A 6,285-nucleotide genomic window follows, 5' to 3' on the forward strand; every position below is an offset into this window, starting at 1 on the left:
ATAGCGAGGCTCTGGCGGCCTTAACCCTCCGGGTCACATAATTTACATGTTCGCCGAAGGTAAGCCGCCTGTCCAACACCACCCCCAGGTACTTAACTGTTTTCTCAAAAGGGATTTTCTCCCCTGAGATTTCCAGCTCTGGTCGGTTTTCGTGTCTTGCATGTGAACATCACGGCCACCGATTTTTCACCGTTGACCCTGATTCTCCACATGTCGAGCCACGGTTCCACTAAGTCCAGCTGCCTTTGGAGCCTCCGGACCGCGTAATCCACATTTGCGGATCTGTAGAAATATGCCGTGTCGTCTGCGTAAAGGGCCGTTTTGACCCCTTCCGACAGCGGCATATCGTTCACGTACAAAGTGTACAGGAACGGGGAGAGCACTGCTCCTTGGGGAACCCCAGCGGCTATTTCTCTGGTAGAGGAAATCGTTCCCCCTACGCGCACGACAAAATGTCGGTCTAGCAGATATGACCGCATCAGTCTGACATAGCGGTAAGGGATCGCCGATCGCGCTAGCTTGTAAAGTAGCCCGCTATGCCAAACTTTGTCAAAGGCCTTGGCCACATCCAGAAAGACGGCTGCAGTCACCGCTTTCCTGTTCAGGCCTCCGACAAGGTCATCTATTATTTTTACCAGTTGGAGGGTAGTTGAGTGACCCTCCCTGAACCCAAATTGCTCGGGCCGCACTTCTCCCTCCATGTATCGCCTCAGTTTTTCTTCGAGGAAAATTCGCTCGAACAACTTAGACAATACCGGTAACAGGGAGATTGGCCTATAATTCCGTGGGAAAAGTGAACTTTTCCCCTGTTTGGGTAAACATACGACTTTGGCCGTTTTCCAATTATTCGGGAAATATCCAACGTACAAAATGGACGTGAATATCACCGAAATTGCTGTAATCACGGAGGCCGGTATGTTCCGGAATGCACGGGCGCTGATCCCGTCGACACCCGGGGCCTTGTCGGGGCTTGTGGCCTTAATGGCTGCGGAAACTTCCGCTTCAGTGACTTGGTCAATCTCTAGAGGGGCGTCCTCCACCTGTGAGAAATAATCTACAAGAAAGGATTCCACCTCGGTTGTGTGCTCGTCGTTCGGTGAGGGAGGGGGGTTTGGAGTGAACTGCTCCTCCAAGGTATCGGCGAAAACCTCGGCCCTCTCCGCCTTCGAGTATGCAAGAAAACCTCGCTGCCCCACAACCGGATGGCGAGGCTTCTTCCCTTCTCGCAGTCTCCTGTTCAACCTGAACACCGAGGAGATGTCGTCAGAGACCGTGGCGAGGTATTCGTTCCACGAATCCTCTCGATGGCTTGTAAGCAGTTGTTTTACCCTGTCCGTTTGATTATAAAAGGCCCGCTTATCAGCGGGGGACAGGGTGATTCGATATCTCCTCCTCAGTCGTCGTTTCTCCGTTATGGCTTCGGAGATATGAGGAGGGAGGTCGTTTCGAACAACTGCTCGAGTCTTGGCCGATGAGCTGCCTGCCAGGGCCTCGGTCATTGACGACGTGACGCGCCCGACAGTGTCGTCGATTTCCTCCGGGGTGTTCAGGAGCTCAGGATTTACCGGCCTGTTCTCCCGCTGGAGGATCTCGTAGAACCTTTTCCAGTTAACTGACCTTCGGGGTATAGGCGGGGGATCTCGGCCACCCCCTGCCTGACCTAGTTCCAACAGGACAGGGAAATGGTCCGAGCTTAGGTCTTCTATCGTTTCAATCATGAATGGGAGGGTACCCCCGTTCATGACTGCGATATCCAGCACGTCAGGGCTACATCTGCCTGTGCGATGAACGAACGTGGGCACCTCAGGGCCTACGACGACCAAGCGGCCAATTTTCCAGCACGGCATCCAGATCTGCGCCGGTTACCGCATCGTTCGGCTTGCTATAAGCCGAAACCAGCCGATACACCGTGCCTAGATGCTCCACATGCACACACGTTTGCTCCATCACGTTTGTATGAAGAACAACGCACATATGCATGTGGCGTCTGTGGACTAAAACCGCAGTTCCACCAGAGGTGCGAATTCCGGGTCGAACTGGCCTATCCGTCCTATATTTAAAATAGTTCCGAAGGGTCAGTTGCTTGTTTTGGTTCAAGCACGTCTCAGACAACAGTATCACGTCTATCAGTAGATCCTCGGCCAGACGGCTTAGTTCCTCCGTCCGGCCTACTACTGAGTTGGCGTTCCACTGCAAGAGTCTGAGGGTGGGCCTAACCATACCTAGACAGTACGGCCATGAGGCACTCTATTAAGGAGTGGATACAGTCCTTTAGAGATTTTGCCTGGAGCAGGCGTGGCAAAACCATCATTATATCTGGCAGGATATCCTTCACTGTCATCTGTGACAGGAAGTCCATGCCAGTTTTTTCTTTTTACATGAATAATAGGGGCATTGTCTAAGACAATAATCGAATTATCTTCCAGAAGAGGTAAAATACATTGATAAACAATTTAAAATAAAAAGATGCCGTTCATCTCGTTATGATAGCCTCCTGAGATTCAGAAATCCAGAGACCACCATTAACAAACTGATAAAACTGCCAATATACTTGACAAATTATTCCTGCCGATATGTGTAACTCGTTTTATATGAGCCACATATAAAACTTTTATTTTCAGACTCCAAACAAAATTTTTCTTATAGTATTTGTTAACCCAGGTTTCATCCATGATATATATTGTACAGCCTTCTTGCCTCATTCTCTTTATTTCAGTGAGGTAATGTCTTTGTCACATAATGATATATCTGTGAGTTAAAGCACTTTCCCAGCCCCATTTTTCATATTTAAAATTCAGACTCTTTAAAAATTTATAAAAAGTGTTTCTTTGGAAATACGGTAGATTGTTATCGTCATTTACAACTTGTAATACTTTGTCTATTGTAGACAGTTTGTTTTGAAAATAAAATTTGTGTATTTTTTTACGAATCGTGTTTTTATTGATATCGTCAACTTTTTCTTCAACCGGGTTTTTTTTCTTAATAGACCGTAATTCATTAGTAGTTTAATACTTGCGAATCACTTTGTACACTGAAGCAGCACAACTTCCACTTATTAGCAATTTCATTAACGACATCCGAAATCAACGCTGTGGATTATTGTGTAATTTGCTTTCATAAGCATTTAAAATGATCTGTTTTTCTGCACTTAACTTAAGCCTTTTTTCACAGCCTTTTATTCGGAAGGGTTATAAAAATTGTGTACTATTATCAGCTGAATTGGTATCAAACACAGTGTCAGAATAATGTTATAACTGCAGTCATCAGACACAAATCTAGGAATACTCTATACATTCCAAAGAACTTAAAAAAATTGCATTATATTAACTTTAAATAACATTAGAGTAAATAAATAACTGAAACACAAAAATTGAACATGAGAACAAAAGAGTGATTATATGAAAAGATCAAGGGTTTTAGAACTTAGAAGACGTAACATTATATAAATGTTTCACTACATGACTACTATGTAACTAATTATACAATGAGTAGCGTTGTATATAGATATGGCTGCGTTGTGAATTGGCACTGTTACATGAGACATATGATGAATTCACACAAACACACTTTCCCGTGAAAATATTAAAAGTAAAAATAAATGATCAGGAACAGTGGAAATATTAGCTTAATAATCTAAGATCAATAAGGGATATCTATAGACCTTGAAAAGAGTACTTAAAATATTTCTAATGCAGTAGGATTAGTTTTGTCATTGGCCAAACCTTCCATTATCAGTTACGATAGACAATTGTGTTTTGTATTTTTATTTTATTTATTCTATTTGTAGAGCTCAGTTTTTTTAAATTTAGTGCAATATTTGTGAGTTAACTGTTTATGAAACTACTGGTTCTTAATGCTGACTAATTTTTTTCTTCTAATTTTAGGGTTAATTTGGAGGAACGAAGCTTTCATATAAAAGGAAGTGAAGATAGTTTATTAATGAATCAAACAGTAAACAATAGTAGTAATTCATCACTTGCCGATCAATATACTAGAGAAACTAATTTTACAAATAATTCAAATATAATAAATGATGATAAACTATCAAGAAATTTAGCTTCTGGTCCTTTGTTTATGTTAATACGAGAAACTTGTTTATATATTTTTTGTTCTATTACGGTCAGTTTTTAATTAATTATATTTAAAAAATTATTTTATCTATTTTTATTATTTATTGCTTTATTTTTTATTTCAATAAATGCATGTTTATACGGATGGGATATTTTCTTTTTAAGTTCTCAATGATTTTTCTCAGTAATTAGTTTTTATACTGATGTTTAATTGCTTTTTATTAATCCTTCATCCATAGGTTCTAAATATTTGTGAATTTATAAGAAAATTGAATGTGAAATCAATGATTAACAATTAAAATTAAGTTTATATTGTGTGAAAAACTACTTTGTTTAATCTTGTGCATAGATTTGTAAATAAAATATACTTTAAAATAATTACAGTACTGTGAAATTTGATAAACTGTAATATATTTTTAAATCGGTTAAAGATAATAATGGCTAGTAAATAAAGAGTTTAATATTATTATTAAAATGATTTCATATTTGTTAATTGTAAAAATAAGTAAACTTTATACTAATATAATTTCCAGTTATTATAAAAATTAAAAAAATATATTTAAATGTCACTGAAAAGTTGATCTGGGTATTCCAGAAATTCAAACAGGTCTCAGAAGAATGGAATTTTACTATGTTATCTATTTTGACCCATATTCTAGAGATCGGATGCATTGGTATAGAATGGGTACAAAATTCAGGTCAATAATCAAATATGACCTGTATAGGTCATAGGAAATATACAGGTCAATAATAAATTATATACATTTAACAAGGAAAAAGGCTATTAGGAATTGAGTGTTGCAGAGGAACTATTGGAAGGAATTGAAAAATAACTGGATGGTATGTACGACCACATAAACAGGGGATATGTATACAAGTACTTAAGTGGAAGGAAGATCAGGAAGAACAAAGGTAAGAATGAGAATAAGATGAAAAGAAATAATGAAAATGAGATGAGGAGATATGACCTGAACAGAGCAGTGGGTAAGTATTAGAACAGAAAAATTAAAAGAAGGATGAGTGGTGGCCTCTGAGGGAACTTGGAATTGTGATAATGACATGATGATTAAATGAAGTAGGAAGAATATAAGACAATAACAATAATAAGTAAATTTATTAATGTCTATAGATTTGATTCTACAAATAAAATGCTTACATTGTCGTAACACTAACCATAGTAATGTGATATATTGCAAGGTAGCTCAAAAGTTTTTTGCGTGGCTCATTTTAAAAAGTAACTGTAGTAAGGAAGTTACTGTTTTATATAAGTAGGCAATGTTATTGTGTCACAGTATACATCTGGCATTGCATTCTTGTTTCTTCTACAACAATAAAATAACTACTACATTCACAATTTGAAACTGTGCAAAATGATTGTAATCGAATACCAAATAAATGTCAAATTTTAGAACTTGTTTCCAAAATTAGTGTCTTTAGACATTAATTAAAGGTTAATGTTAATGCTCATAATAGCAATGATTTCCATGACTGGCAAATACTTTTATTTAGGAACATGCAAAATAATTTTTTTAATTCGTAAAAAGTCTTATTTGAATTCTAATATATTATAATTAATAACATATTTTTAATTTTTTGGATGGCTTCAATAATTCTACATTTTCACAAAACACATTTTATACAGTGTAAAACACTAATGCAAATCTGATAATATAAAAAACTGTTCCTTATTTTATTTAGATAAAAAAGGCTATCTTGCACAAGAAAAAAGTAAGATATATGGTGTACGCACAACATAATTTTTATTTTTTTGGTTATCGTTAACTGAACAATTTTCTATTCATTTCTACAATGTTGCCATTATTCGCCAAAAAAACTTTTAAGTTGTACACAAAACATCAAAAACTATACCTCAAACATATTAGAATTAAACTCTGAAAGAATGTACATATACAACAAAAGCGTAATTGAGAAGTAAACATATCTGTAAAATCCTGTCAATTTGTTATTCATTTTCAAAGCTTTATGAAAGTGATTTTGTTTTAAAAGAAATTATTTTGAGTATTTTAAAAGGGAAATTATAATGAACAGTATCTTATACAAACAAGCCTTGGCACTAAACACGAATATTAAGAAAAAATTAAACCGTTAAATTGAACCTCAACTGTGAGAGCTCTCGTATTTATAATTATTCAAATGCTAATTATTTCAGTTGAGCCATTTATTCTCTTTAGTCGAGAACAGCTGTTTCTTCATT

This window comes from Lycorma delicatula, chromosome 10 (genome assembly GCF_047948215.1).
Source record: "Lycorma delicatula isolate Av1 chromosome 10, ASM4794821v1, whole genome shotgun sequence".
NCBI lineage: Eukaryota > Metazoa > Arthropoda > Insecta > Hemiptera > Fulgoridae > Lycorma > Lycorma delicatula.